The 16,000-nt window shown below is 43.2% G+C and overlaps 1 protein-coding gene and 1 long non-coding RNA gene across 2 annotated transcripts in view; one reads left to right on the top strand and one right to left on the bottom strand.

Annotated features, from left to right (window-relative positions):
- Positions 1–16,000, top strand: part of LOC149718047 (uncharacterized) — a 128,350-nt gene that overhangs the window by 56,851 nt on the left and 55,499 nt on the right. The window contains exon 3 of the long non-coding RNA XR_016368411.1: positions 2,608–2,715. This is a non-coding gene — a long non-coding RNA (uncharacterized LOC149718047). The remainder of the gene's footprint in view (positions 1–2,607; positions 2,716–16,000) is intronic.
- The window catches only part of ttv (exostosin glycosyltransferase 1 ttv), a 105,957-nt gene that overhangs the window by 51,105 nt on the left and 38,852 nt on the right, over positions 1–16,000 (bottom strand). The window lies entirely within an intron of this gene.

Here is a 16,000-nt window from a genome sequence, read left to right as displayed (position 1 = left end):
TCGAAGATAGAGACGTATTCCTAGGGTTACTCAAATATTTGCTCCGCTTCTTCGTCGTACTTTAGCTATACACTCTCCGGACCTTGGCTTTTTCCTTCTCCCTCTAGTTCCCTTTACTGTGTCCTCTCTTAAAGTTTGCCAAAGCCCGAGGAGGAAATCTTAAGGATTAGAAGAAGTACACCAAAATGCTCCAGAAAGAGACTCCAGATTTTTATTATATTTCAAATAATAATAATTCGAGTGGTTTTTTCAAATGCCGCTTTTATTGGTTTGCCTTTCTTTCTTTCACTCCCCAATACACCCGCGTATTGATACGTAGTACATAGCTACGGGGAATTTGCTCTACAATATCGGCTTGAAAAATTGTTTTTGTAAACAAAGAGATTATAGCAGTGGGAGTAGTTTAGTTATAGGTCCAAGGCGATCGCAGCAATGCGACTTGTTCTTGGGCCGGAACTTGTTAAAACGGAAGAGCCCAGAATTAATTGCCCGCAGCTGTTTATTTACAAGCCAAGTCATTCCCCCCCCCCTCCAAATTTCTTATTTCCGCTTTGGACGCGGTGTAATACATTCTCGGGGGTCATCGTAAATCCGGATCTCGATTCTTTTTCTTAGGCGCGAAATTTTCAAGCGTCTTTAATTTTACGTTTTTTGCACCCAAAATATAATCCCCTTTATTTGTTAAAAGGATTTTATAGTCGGCGCTGTTTACCCCCCCCCCCCCCAAAAGTCGTCTGCCTCCTTCCTGTAAATTTCGGGATTATGTACTCGCATTTTTTTATAAACGGATTTTTAAGACTTTAAACAAGGGCTGATAATAAAACATACTTTGCCTTGAGCTAATATAAACCGAGTTAAGAGGGGATCTCGCTCTCGTATCACCCTGTTAGCCGGGAGTGTCTTCTCCACTCTGTTTGTATTCACTCTGTCTGTCGGCTTTGGATGATTCGTTTAATACGGTAGTTTTTTGCCGGCGAAAGACTGCTTTTAAAATTCAAAAAGATTCAGTTTTTTTTGCCTATAGTTTTAAAGCGAGTATAAGGCTTAGCTCTTGGAGAATAATGACTTTGTGGGTATTTTATTAAATCTAATCTCGTGCTACGGTTAATTACAGAAATTAACTGTCTATATAGTTTTGACTTTTAGGATGGCGGGAGGAACTTTCCCTTTAGTCCATGATTTGAACAGTCTTACATTCGGTATTTTTCGCAACCAAGTTGGATTAGGTATTTGTTTTTCTATCCCTGTCTGACTTTTCACCAGAAAAATTAGCATATTTACGAGATTTTCTTTTTCTCTCTCGTATGTGAGTAAATAGCCTGAAGGGAAATTACGTTATTTATGGTTTTGAATATTTTAAATATGTTTATTGCCCTTTGGTAAGCTTTTAAAAAGCCTTATATGGGAATAAATTTAATATTCACTGACACAAATCCGACAAAACCCGAGTCTAATTACAACAACGCTAAATTTTTCGAGCTAAAAATTTCCTTCCTCGGATTCAACGTCTTTAATTTAAAATTTTTAGACTAGAATCAATAGACCATTTCTCAGCATTTCTAAAGCCAAAATTTTAAGAGAGGAGCTAATCGATAAAATTCAATATAATTCGGAAATGAATCCAAAAACGCCTAGCAGCGGGTTAAACCTTGTAAATCTTTATTCTATATTTTTAAGCATTCATTAATTTGCATTCCTGGGTCTTCTCCCCCCTTCCCTTCTCCATCCAGCGCATGCGCGCCTATACCAACTCGGAAGAAATATTAAAAAACTAATTACTCTCTTATGTCATCTGTATTTTTCTTGTCGGGGGCTGCCTTTTTATTTCTCCAGGAAAGTTTTAATTTCGTTAATGACTTCCGAAATAGAAAACGAATGAACGCGTTCTTTTTTTTATGTAATCTTGTTCAGCGCGAGAAAAGGCGGGAAAAGCGCCAATGTCACGTGTTCGCTCGGTTTTTTCGATTTCTGTCGCAGTAGGACTGGACCAGGGAGGAGCTCCCGAAATTTGCCTTTCTTTTTGGGGGGGGGGGGGTATTTAAGGCTTTTGGCGGGCCTCGTCGCTAATCTAATGAAAATTACGCGTAAGGTTTGTACGTGCGTTTTTCTAGGGAAACAGAATGTCAGGGGTTTTTTGCTTTTGCTCCCTCCGTTCGTTTGAGGAGCTGAGCGGAGAGGAGCTGGGATGATGTCTCGCGTGAATAATCCAGCTGCAGTCGCGGCCCACTCTCAAATGTCTTTTCCGTACTTTTCCTACCAAAGATTTGCTAGGTTTTCGTATTGTATTACGTTTAAAGCCTCCACGGGGATTAGGTTTCAAACCTTCAGATTTTTTTGGGGGGTTTGGGTTTGGGGGTTGTATTTCCCCCGATCCCTAACCGCGAATTTGTCAGCGCCACTCGGCCGGATCAGATTGAACCGACTGAACTTTTACCTAGGCCTATAGAGTAGGGGCACTCCATGTTAAGTACCCATAGAGCTTAATGCAGTCAAAGGCAAGTAGGTGCCATTACTCTATGATACGTCTCTTTATAATAATGTTGAAAATGTCGTTACTTGACCTAGCAGAACCAGTGACAATAACTTGGAATTTCTTTTTATTTACAGAACAGTGTCCGAAGGCTGACCGCAGCAATCAATTGGAACCCTCTCATCCAACTTAAAATAAAGTCAACTAGATTCAACCCGGCAAGACCAGCATCTCTTTGACCAGAGGTTAGTCTCTCTTATTTATTTTTCCCACGTTCTGGAATTAGTACTTGGGCCACTCTAGTTTTTACAATAAGACATATCCTCTTTATTACGAATTGGAACACCATACACAATCGCCATTTACAACAAAGTATCGTCCTAACACGCGGCCATGGGCCAGGAAGGGGGTTCTTTTTTTGTGGGTTCGAATAACGAACGGACACGCTCTCTCTCAGGGCGAGAAAAATGCCTGGTAAACATTCTCTCTTTTTCCACACACACGCCCCTGCCTGAATAATATATTAAAAAGCGAAGCCCGCGACTCTGCGGAGCGCGTGTGGTGGCTTCGTTAGGCTTTGGTGGTACACCTTTGTGGAATAATATTAGGGTCCATGAACCGTCACGCTTGGGGAAGGGAGGGACACGTTTTGAGGGACCAAGGGAGGAGGAAACGTTCTCTACGCAACCGGACACGCGAATATTATTTTCTATTGTACATTGTTGTTCTTACGTAACGCGTTTGGCTTCCTCTTTCGCCTATAGAAGCTGTATAAATTTATTTCCCAAAATGCGCTAATAGAAATGCATATAGGAGCTAAATTAAAGAATTTGTATGGTTTAACACTTTAGTTATAGAAGCGGAACGTAACGTAGAATTAAGTAGGTTCTCCTTAACCCTTTCCCAATCCCGGGTGTAATTACGTCTATTATTTCGAATATTAAGCGTTTCTACAAATTAACCAATAGCTTTCGCAGCTGATATATTGAAATAAACACACTGGCTACGAACTATACTGTAGCTGTCCAAACAAAAGCTCTAAGCTCTCGCCTCGCGTCACTATATACGGAAATAAATTGGGAAAAGGAAAAAAACCTAGTCGAGGAAGTAAAAAAAGGGAAAATAAGAGTCTACGCCCTGACAAATAAAACATTGCTTACAATGAAAACCCATTAACATCGGAACTGAAAAGGTTCCATCGACAAAGGAAGAAAATGCGTAGGGGGGGAGATAGGAAATAGAAAAATGGAAGTAATTTTTCACCGTGAAAGCCCCGAGGAAGATATAGACGCGCGACGCCGACTTCTCTTATGGCAGTCTCTAAATATTGACTCCTATTTGAGGAAGGACCTAAAAAGGCATCAACGACTCTTTTAAATTTGGATATTTAGAATTAGTTTCAAAGATGACGCAAATTCAAGGGCAACTTGGCGTAAGACGCTTCTGATCTCGCGCCATTGTACCTCGGATGATTTGAACATCCGAATTTGTTCTTTGCCGTCTTTAATGATTTCTTCTTTCGCTATTCCTGGCCTCGAATATTGTATAATTACGCAATTTCTCTCTCGTATATTAATGAATACCAGAAATGAGTTTAGCTCCCACCAGCTTATTCTATCTTTCTCTCCGCCCTGAAAGAAAGCTTAACCCTGGAAATTTTTTTTGAAAGAAAAAAAAAGTGGGGGATCTTTCTATAGTGACCCCACCCGAACGCGGTTGACCCCTCTCCCTCCTCCTCCCCTAATGTAATATTACGTAGGGGTACAAATACATTTACCAGTTTGACTATAGAAGAGAAAGGTAGTACGCGGAGATATACCGACATGTACTTTTACTAAAGAATCAAAGTAGTTCTGGGATGATTTTTTTTCTTTTCGATAAGAGAAATTAAATTTGGAAGGATGACGAATTTATCGCTGGTCTCGAGAAAACCATTCTTTACAAAATCGGGCTTCAGTCTCTTCAGATTAGTTCTTTTTCCTCGCTATCTCTCTCTAGTCTCTTCCTTCTGCATCCGAAATATATTAGCTCAATGTTATAATCGGTTAAGAAATTACCCTTTGTATAAGAAGCCCCCTTTCTCTCTCTCTCGTTTGACCATGCACTTCTAAGGAATCTACTTCCCTTTTTAGTGATTATTAATGTATTATCTCGGTTGAGCCATGACTGAGGGGGGAGGGGGGTACTTTGGAAACAGGCCTAGATAATGTTTTCTCTCTCTCTCTCCGCCCGCCTTCTTTTCCCTATTCTAGGCGATCTTCTTTAAAGATCAGATGAGGTGTAAAGGAAGGCAACTGATCTTTAATGATCTTAACCCTAGCTGCCCCGCGCTTGCTTTTCTTCTTCTTTCCACCATTTTTTTGTTCACGGGCATTATAATAGAGTTCAGAGACTGCACCACTCGCTTATTACCATAAAATTTGTATATCTAACCCCCGGCGCTTAGCTGGGCTGCTGTTCTAACAAGGCTTCTTTCACGCTAGATTTGTTACCAGCGTTTTGATTATGGAAGATTAAATCCTTTCGCGGTCCTATATCGTAGCCCTTGGATATTGTTACCATCATTTTCAATGGTTAGACATCGCGATATTATAATTTCAGTTCTCTCTCTTTCTTCTCTCTTTCTTTCTCTTACTCTCTTTCTCTCTCTCTTCCTCTCTTACTCTCTCTCTTACTCTCTCTCTTTCTCTCTCTCTTACTCTCTCTCTCTTACTCTCTCTCTCTTACTCTCTCTCTCTTTCTCTTACTCTTTCTTTCTCTTACTCTCTCTCTCTGCAAACAAATGCCAGTAGATTTCGACGCTTTCTCTACTCTAGATATAGTTTCTCTTTGGGTGAAATTCGTTGACGTAATGATAGTTTGTTTGTTGATACGGACAGTTGGAAGTAAAAACCCGGGTTTTACGTCAGTACTTCTATACCTTGCGATATTCCCTGACCTTTTAGAGTCGGTTTCAAATTTCCCGAGTTTTCTCCGACCGCGGTGTGGGGGGGGGGGGGGTTCTGTTTATGGTCTAATATATTTTCCTAACCCCCAAAGTCTAATATACGTATTTACATCTGTAAAATTTATACAAATGGAAATAACCGTCTATAAAATAAATAGGGAGGGTTTCGGTCAAAACTTTAAAATACACTTTTTTATTTTTCGCGGCCCGAATTTTTGTAAACGTTTAGTATACGTCTCGCTGGCTTTAGGCCCGAATATAAGCTACACCCCGAAAGGAGAGAGAGAAGGTTTTCTTTATACGTTGTATCGAAAAATGTGATATTTTTTGGGAGTTGAGAGGAAAAAGTTTTTTGAGAAAAAGAAAAAGAAGGAACGTAATGTAAGAAATGGGAAAGAAGAAATATATATTCAGGCTCGTTTCGTCCGGATCAAGTCAAAAAGCGCAAATTTCGTTTTTGGAGCCCCTAAACCCAGCGGGTTCTTCTCAAAGGCTTCTAAACTCCTTGGAAGTGGGGGGAGGGGGAAGGCCCCTAGCGCACTCAAACCATGAATCATTCCCAATAAATGGCCTTTTCATTCAGCTAACCGTGTAGAATAGTTTCCATATTATAGGGGGGCCGCCCAGCCTGTTTCCACCGACAGATATGTAAGCCTTTCATTTAGATTCGCCCCCACCACCAAAAATGCCGCGACTATTTATATCTCCTTCGTAGTGTTGAGCAAATTCGCTTCTTCAAATTTCAAACGTGGTTCTCCGGAAATTATCCTAATTAGAGAACCCCTCGATGAATTTGGAAATTTAAATACTAGAGCCGGGTCAAAATTATATTTCCTCTCTAACGGGTTCGGATTGAATTATTTGGAAAAATGGGTGCTGATGGGTAGATCATCTCGGACCGCCTTGTTTCCCCCCCGTCCGTCCGACCCCCATCGCAGTCCCCTATACGTCTCAAAACGTTTCTAAGATGAAATTTTTCAAGGCGTCCGAAAATAAAAAAGTCGGGGAGATTTTTAGAGTTGAGAAAAAAATCTGTAGGCGTCCCATTTTTGACAGTTCCTCCCCCCGTCCCCCCACTTTCTCCAAAGCGACGCAGTCTCGTACCAAAGAGTTAAGAATAAAAAAAAAGAGATGGATTTTTTTTAAAAAAAATTCTTTCTTTCGTAGCCTACTTTTCGTAAGGAAAACTCGCTCGGAATTACATTAAATCTTCTTCCGATCCCTTTCCCTTTCCCCTCTCCTTCCTTTCTTTTTAAAACCGCCATGAAAATGTTCTTGCAACGAACATACTAAAACGGAATCCCCATCCTACATTTACTGGATTATAGAGGGAATAAAAAAATGGTTTTAAAAGTTTGAGCCTGCGTGGCGTGTAAAACGGAAATTACTCGCGTGAAACCGAGAATTTGCGCAGACCAGGGACTATTTTAAATATTTCGGGTTTTTTTAGTCTGGGGGTTCTATATGAGAACAGTCTAGGGTTCGAATTTACCTATATATTATTTAATTATCGTGATTTTATTTCATTTCTGCGCGTTTAAACAAATCTATATTTTTAGCCCCTGCGCGGTGGCTTCTCCCTGAACACGAGTGTGCTGCGGGTGAAACATTTCTACAGGCGCCCTAAAAAATTCATTGGTCGCCTTTGAAGCTGCTTTTTAGCGTAAAAATAAGCGAATTCTTAAAATAATTCCAACCGAGGCTTAAAGTAGGCAAATTCTCTGTTGGTTTAGGCTTCTTTTTAGAAAGTCATAGCTGAAAAATCATCCGCCCCCCCCCCCACCCTTTTATAAATACTTCTACCCCGAATCCTAGCTAGCGTTTACCCCATTTTGAGGAAATAGGAAGAAAAAAATCTCTTCTGGTGGACTTTTCTTTGGGGAAGAAAATTTGAGCTGACGTCGGCTCGGCGCATTAGAGAAAGCGAACGGGGGTGGGGGGTTAGCCCCCGGCTTCCCCCTTCATCTACCCTAAAAAAACCTTAACTCCGCAGAGCGACGATGACGATTCGATTTTGCCGAATGCCTAATGCTAGTTGGCGTTTAGAACCGAAAAAGAGGAGAGATAGGGAAAGGGATGGAGATGTCTTATAAGGAAAGTGGGGAGAGACCCATCATCCGCGAAGAAATGTGGAATGAAGCGAATGGATTTAAACCAGGGATGAATATCTTAAGACGCCCTGACTCCACCCTTGGGATCACACCGGCGAAAATATTCATTTTTAACCGAATTTTTAACTAAAATAGGTCATGAGAGGTCTCTTAATTTGTATCTGATATTTCGTTGGTTAGACGCGTCACTGACACTGGTTTAAGCGACTCATTGCCCTTGTTAAGGTCAAAGAAGCTATAAATATCCTTCATCGCGTCTCTGAAATGACTATTCGAAGCGACACTCTAGCTCGTGTCAATGGCACTTGAAAATGGAACCCTAAACCGCTTCTATCTTTTCATTTCGTTCGTTCGTTCATTCCACTCGTACTGTACACACCCCCGCGCGTGTAATATAAAAAATAAAGAGAAAGAAAAACGGAGAAAGGGGATTAGATCACTAGAACCAACTATGCCATCTACGCCCCCCTTGTCCCCCCCCCACCGGCCTCCATTTGACGTAGGATAAAAAAAATCTAGAGAAAAAGGAAGTATTATTATCGATCTCAATATGCCAGGAATGGGAGTCCCCCGCCAAAGAGGGCCATGCAGGGAAACTGTTACACTTTGTGGAATTCATCAATTTCAGACAACCCCCTCCCCCGCACTCCGCTCCTTAGTCTATGTACTCTTAGTGTGTATACTACCGTAAAGGTCCAGCAGCCAAAGCTACCGAAAATGGATAGCCAATATATTCCGATCTTGAAAGTAAAAGAGGTAAAAAGGAAATGAAAACCTTTTCCATCTATTATTTCCCCTATCGGGTCACGCCCCCCCCCCATTTTCTCCATTGGGAGGGGACCCCAACTACCGGCAGGCAAACTAAAACTGTGCCAGACTAAAATTAAAAGAAGTTAAAAAATCCACTAGAGTGTTCTAAAGGAGACTTTTAATATTTTCTTTATAAATGAATAGAAATATATTTCTTGATGATGGCAAAAGCATTCTTTGTTATTGTTTGTGATTGTTGTTAAAGTATAAATGGAAAATTCGACTTTCCCACCGCGACCTATCTCGTTTTTGCCAGTTTATAATAGAGTAGTGGCACTCCATGTTAATTTCTCATAGAGCGTAACGTAGCCAAAGGTAGGGAGGTGCCATTATATACGTTTAGAGGCTGGTTAGGTTCAACCTCTATTCTCGTAAAGGTCGTAATATTTATCAGAAAGGTCTTTGGTGGCTTTAATCGTGCGTGAGCTGGCATGGACCTTCTTCTTCCTATTGATGGCGCTGCTAAACGCAACTCGGGGGAGCTCCCAGGGGCGTGGTTAAGAGGCGTTGGAGAAATGGGTTAGAAACGAGACATTAAGGCGCCCTCCCTCGCTAGATGGAGCCCAAAAAGAAAGATGACCTTTCCCTTCTATACTATATCCTCCTCCGTAACGTGTCTTCAGGGTCACTCAATGGGACTACTTTTCTTCTTTCCTCCCCCAACCCACCAAACTCATCCGTCTTAATTTCTGGGGCATAAGAGTAACGCGGGCTATCTATATCCCGCCCCTCCCCTCTCTTACGTAATCCCCGATTTTTATTGGGGAAGAATGACCCATAGGATGCCCCGAACCAGGAAGACGGTATCGCGCTGCTTTTTCTTCCTCGCCCACCGAATAATGGTTGAATTTATTTCCAATCAAATGGGAATATTGCGTGGCAAAACAAGCTGCTAAATTCCAATAGTTAAACACCGTATGAGAAAACTAGTCGCTTTGCCCTCGTGTGTCCTACTAGCTTTAAGACTTGCACCACATTTTCCAAGCCTGTTCTCAGTGTCTATTATAAATGGTCAAACGCCAGTCCGACTGAGAAGAGAGAATGATACGCGTTGTACAGTCAGAGTTCCTCTTCTCCTAGGGCGGCTAATGTTTGGACGCTGGCCTTTTTCAGGTGTCCAAAGTAAGACTAACGACTTTGTCAAATCAAGGCCAGCCCCCCTCTCTTCCCTTCCCAACAAACCTTTCGTACTATAGTATCTAGCGCTCGCGACCCCTCGGCGATGTTCGACGTGACGAATTATTCGATGAAGCTGACCTTTGGTCCCTATAGCTTTCACGCCGGCAGAAAAAAAGGCCAGGACACTATCGTTTCGCGTCACTCCTTGTCCCTATTGGGATTTGAACCCCCCCCTTTGGTGGGGTGGCGTAGCGGTTAGCGCTTTCGCCTCGCAGCAAGAGGATCCCGGGTTCGATCCCGCACTGTGGCACCGGGTGAAAATCTGGGAACAAATCCTTCTGCGTAGAGTTTGCAAGTTCTCTCCCCGCTTGTTGAAGGAGTTTTCCTCCGCGGTCTAACCCGGTTTCTCCTTTCCATCAAAACTTGCAGAGGTTAACGGTAATAGTTAGTATAGGGCGCTGTAGGTTAGCTGTGGCATAGGGGCTAGCCACCACCCCTCTATGCATTGTAAAGGGACCCACCTGTAAATAAGCCACAGGCTTAGTGTGGAAATCCCTTCGTAGACAAAGCTTAGATTATTATTATTATTATTTTATTCTCCCCATAACCGTCGACGTAATACGTTGACTTGTAGAGTTTGACATAATTCAGTTTTATATTGAGAGACAATGAATACAACATTTTGCGCGTTGGATTTACTTCACTTCGTAGACTTCTGACCCACCGTTATTTGACGTTACGAAGTGTTGTTAAAAGAAAGCGGAAACTGACCAATTAGGATCGAGAGTCAGCGTCGGACGCTGGTCGATCATGACGGAGATATTAACGGGGACTTTTTTTCTCTCTCTAATAATAACGACTATCGTAATAACTCCCTCTTTGTGGTACCTACTTTATTAAACCTTTTTTTGACGTTGTTTATCCAGCAAATCATTAAGCCTCGTCCTCGCGCGTTGACTAATAGTTCTCGGAAACGGAAATGAAAAATTGACTTTGTTCTTTTCCTCCATTATAACGAACTGTTCGATGACGGAAAGCAAAGTTTACCTTTCGCTCAATGTATTTACGCAACAAGGAACAAGGCGCTATTATTATTTAAAACTTCGATATCATCGAATGGCAACTAAAATAACCTTCATCTATGATTACCCCTGTAAGACTCATCTATGATTACCCCTGTAAGACTCATCTATGATTACCCCTGTAAGACTCATCTATGATTACCCCTGTAAGACTCATCTATGATTACCCCTGTAAGACTGTTTTTCCGAGAACACCGGTGCGCAGCCGTCGAAACATTTCTACAGGCGCAAGCTAAGCCTATTTTGCCAGCTGCGTTATAATAAGTCTTCGAGCCCTGGTCCGAATGTCTCTGGTTTCACGTGGAAAGCAATTTCGTCATCCGTTAAAGAATGGCGCGCGGAGAAACAAAGTTAACCCTGAGGGTGTCCGAGATTGTCAACATTGAGACGCTGCTTCCAGCCTTTTCCAGGGAGGGTCCGTCCGTCCGGTCTGGGGGTGGCGACGTTGGTCCATAATAATGGAAGAGGCTGGGGAAGGGGGGGGTTTCCGGAGCGCGGACACAAGGAGTCCCTTCGGGGTAGGGGGTGGAGGGGGTTTTGCGGAGAGGAAACGCGGTTCCGCCTGGATTCCAGAGGAAAACCCGGGCAAGTGGATAGATACCCGGGCCAAGACGCTTCAGCGAACGTTTGGGGATCCATCTAATATACGCCTCGTCAATTTGGCTTAACATCGCCAAATTCTAGAGTCGCTAACCCCCGCGTGCCACGCCAGGCCTACTCAGTGTAAAAAGATATTAACTGCTAGATAAGTTGATAATGCCTTAATTCCAACACCGACTCTAATTACTTTAATTAAAATTTATATCTATTGGACAATGATCCATCGTAATAGCTTGAAATCAAAATGGACTTTGACGTATTTTATAGCTTGGTGGTGGGAGCAACGACCTTAGATGAAATTCCATTTCCGGTACCTCGTTATTAGATCCCAGTAGAAATTAAAAACGGTAATATATTAATTTATTAAACAAGGGACGAACTCGGAATGAAAATCAAATTTGAACCTTTGAAAAGGTCATGACGTCCTAAGCGTACGATACGTCCTTTTTGCCCGCGTGCAGTGGACTTAAACGAGGAACGAGGGGGGGGGGGGAGTATAAGCCTAGTTTAGAAATCCCCGAATAGGTTATAGGTAAGGAAGGCTTTTCCGGGGTAATGGATATATGGATTGGAATTTTAGGGTTTTAAAATTTATGGATTAGACGTAAGTTAAGATATTAGCCAATTAAGTCCTATACTCGTTACGCTTCGAGTAATGGCCGCTCCCCCTCCCCCGCCTTCCTTCCGTCTGAAGCCACCCCCGCTCCCCCCCTGGGGGCCTTGGGACTTGGAAAGGGACGGAGAGCTCGAACCCCCACGCGCCAAATAAAGACGAGAATTGATTCATTCTCCCACGAATATCATCATCAAAGTCTTCTGGCCATTCCAAGGCCAATCAATGCTTTTAAGGAAAGTTCCCGGCGATTCTCTTCCGCCTTAAAATTCCCCCTAAATTTGAATCAATTCTCGAAACATCCTTATCGGTTTTGAGACTTTACGCTTTCGGTTTCGTATGGAATATTAGGTCGTCATTTTCGAGAGTGAATGAGGCCTTCTCTATATATACTATCTCGCCTACAACAACCGGCGTTGAATATTCGACATCCACCCCCCCCCCCCACCACCGATCGATGTATTTTTAGGCCTCTACGGCGTTGATATATTAAGTAAAATGAAGGGGGGGGGAACCCCCGAATGGGAAGAATATTAAATTTAGGCCGAGCCGCCGCCGCCCGCTTTCTCGGCTATCTTAGATGATTACCTTTCTGCCCAAGTCCTACCTGCCCCTGCCCCCGCTTCTACTCTACTCTCTCGATATTTGACAGTTCCATAATTTGGCCACATGCACCGCCACCAATCGATATCCTCGATCCTTATAATGAATCTGGATTTAAAATCTGGTGCCTGCCCATTGCTGCAGGAGATCCATTGCGAGGCGGGTGTCTTCTCATTTCAGTTGGCATATTTAATTTTCAGGGGCTTGTTTAATTGGCCTCCCATTTTAGTGACGGTTTTGACGGCCCAAAATTTTAAAATATCACATCACGACTGTTTAATTCTTGAAATTAACGAGACTTTTCGGATAACTCGATCGACTCCTTAATTATTCAAATTCTCTTTCCAAAATAAAAACCTACGACCTAATTCCTTCAACATTCCAACCTGGTGGGTTTTTTATCCTTTCATTTAATTAGAATCGAGTTTATAATAAAATAGTTCTTGTGAGTAAAAAGCCCCCTCAACATTCTCTGCTTTAATAAATTAAAACATCTAAGCTCCGGAGGATTTAGAAGCCCCACATATAACCGGAAGTTCATTGACTGAAGAAAACCACCAAGCCATTCTCATCCTTAAATTCGGTGGTTATAATAACCTCTTCTATAATTCAGGCGGTGCTGTGTACTTCGGCGTGATGGACTGGTAGCGTAGGGATAAGGCTTAAAAAAACTAGCTAGTTACTATTCGTTCTCGGAGAAAATTAATTCGACGTGAAGGTGACTTAGTCCTTAGGTGACTAATGGGTGAGTCGCAATTAGCCAAGCGTATTGCTGAGCCAGAGAATCTTTTTCTCACTTTGGGTGTTTTTTTTGCTTTCCACCTCGACTCCCAATTTTTTTTCCGCCGCTTCTCTCATCAAGGCAAAGCTCAAAGTAAATTGGACTTTACGCTGCACTCGCCTTGACTCTGCGGGAACAACTTCTTACGTAGGCATTCATTTATAAGGGGAGGTGGTGTGGAGGGGGGACCATCGTTTAACAATGCAGATTCCCTTTGGGGCCTTCCTTAACTTTACCACTTGGACGCCCGGGCCCTCGCAATGACAAGGCTCGGGCAGGCAGTTCATTTCGTACAAATAATAACTCGATACATCTCTCGCTTTTCCACGTGAGATACTGTTGCCATTTCATATTGGCGCTCGTGCAGATACGACAATACTAGCTGACCTTGGAGATGATATTACGGCGGATTAATAAGTAATGAAAATATCTTTGGGGAATTAAAGTAGTCACGGTCAACTAGAACGGCCCGATAAACGGGGGTGTAAAGTTTTTAGTTTCTTGCATGGCCATCCGTACGTACTTGTTAGAGTTGTCGAAAGACCAAAAGGAAGGAGGTGACGGCTGCAAGGAAGAGGGGGTGTCTGGGGGGGGTGAGACCCCCTTTTTCGTAAAAGGTAAAACCCGCGAAGGAAAAGGGAAGGGTGCCGAGGCTAAAGGCGAAAGAATGGGACGGGCTGGGATATCCGATGTAAACCGTGGAATATTGTTGGAGGCATTTCGAGATCAGTTTCCAGCCGCCGTCTTTAGGGTTGTCTTCGTTACCCAGGTGGGGCCGTACGTGGCGGTGGTTTAAGAAAGCGCCGAGTAAAATATCGAAAGAGGTGGTATATAAGGCGGGGGAGTTGATCTAATACGTCCCGAAGGCTAGGAAGAACTCGGCCGAGATGGGTGGGGGAAGAAGGAATCATTTACGGTCCGCTGCTTACCGATTTGGTCAGCGAAGCAGAAGTCATCTCGTTTTCGTTGCCGACCGGCGGGGGCCGAAGGCCTCCAAACGGAGATGCGCGGAGCGAGCGGGGACCGAAGTCACCCCTCCCCCCTCCACCTTCTGATAAGGCTCCTCTTCTTTACTAAAGGTATAAAGCTTGGTTTGGTTTGGTTCGCTTCGCTCGCCGACTTCATTAAGACGGCCAAAAAGAAGCGCCAGAAAGAGAGAGAGAGAGAGAGAAGGAAAAAAATATATATTCTTCTTCCTTCTTCCTCTTGCCAGGAAAACAGCAGCACAGCATCCTTCTCTGGTCCCCTACCAACTTGGACAGTACTGTCTCTCGGCTACCTCTCTCTCCTCTCTAGCTACTCCTGTAGCGAGCTTATAAAAAGGTAGACGGGATGGTTAAGCGAAGACTGCCACTCGAAGCTTACTATTGTTTGACCTATTTTGAAAGGTATTTCGAGTCTAATATTCGAGGGAGGGGATCATTTTGAGCGACTATATATTATAGGCGTACTTAAAATGTAATTTATAACTATATAGCGTAAAGACGCGCTCGCCTCCTTTAACCCAATTTTCGGCGTCCACGTCCTTGGCTGGCTGTAAATTTCCCAACCAATTAAATCTCATTACGAATATTACGACGATGTTATCTAGTAACATTTTCTGCCCCAAAGTGCTTTTTAATTAAGTTTGGTGTCGGGCCTGGTCCTTTCGTTCGTTCCTCCATCCATTTTCAGTCATTTAACTTTAATGTCCTTAACTCGCTATTAATATTTACCGCCGCCGCGATCCGAAAGGAATCGCCAGCTTTCAGTCTGAGGCCGAAGATGCGGCTATAAAAATATTTTAAAACTATCCTCGGTATATCCCGAGCATCGCCGCGTGTAGCTCATTTACGTGTCGTCGAGACATTAATATGGAAATTGGACGGGAGGACTCGGAATGTACCACCAACACTGCCACCACCGACCGAGATCGACGACGGCACCCACCGACAGGGGGGAGGCAAGGGGGTGCCGAAGAGTCATTACCATAAAACGGCCGAAGAACCCGAAATCTCGTAAAATATTTCCGAACGTTATTATACTCCTTTTCCAAAAGGGTTGTGTGCTGGTGCTGGAAATGAAATGGAAGAGGAGTCGCCAAAAGCCCCCCCCCCCCCCGATAGATCCCCCAGAACTAACAAGATGAGAAATGCTAATTTATAAGTCTCGAAATTCTCCTATTTGCCCATTTATTTCATTTCTAAAATCGAATCTCCTTAAATTCATCGTTTAATTAATTACATTACGGGGCTGATTTCTGAAATTAAATTTAGAGGGACCGTGCACCCTGGCCAGCTTTTTGTCCCAAGAAAGCTTTCAGGGTTTCCTTGGGGTTAAGGCGACACAACCGCGAACTCTTCTCTTTGCCAGGGATTAAAAAAATAATTAGGATGGTTTAATAATGGAGCAATCTATAACGCGTTAACTTTCCCCTGGCTTTTTGTTTTTCAACTCTCTCCCTCCTTCTCTTTGGAGCACCACCCTTTTGTGGCACTTTGCACCCCACCGCGAAACGAACCACAAATGTTTACAATGACATTTCCAGTCCGGCCGTTTTCGGACCCCACTTCCCCTTCGAATTTGACCGCATATCCGTCGTGCTAGGATAGCTTTAGACGCCGGCCGGGCTTTTTAATAATTCAAGAGTATCAGTTGGTGTGGTGGCGTGCCAGAATTAAAAGCACCCGGGAATGAACGGGCGCGCTTAAATAATTTATCACGCAATCAACGGGCGATGGGGAACGGGGGGGGGGACGCCTTATACCTACATAGGGAAGGGGTAAAAATGCTCTAATTAGACATGGGGAGGCCTGCTTTGATATTAGGCTACTTAATTATATTGTTTAAAGTACGCGTCTCCATTGGCTTATTTATTCCCCCAA

Source organism: Phalangium opilio, unplaced genomic scaffold, assembly GCF_054372755.1.
Source record: "Phalangium opilio isolate 3A_F unplaced genomic scaffold, DU_Popi_V2 ptg000003l_1, whole genome shotgun sequence".
Taxonomy (NCBI): domain Eukaryota; kingdom Metazoa; phylum Arthropoda; class Arachnida; order Opiliones; family Phalangiidae; genus Phalangium; species Phalangium opilio.
This window is presented reverse-complemented; position numbering and strand designations above follow the sequence as displayed.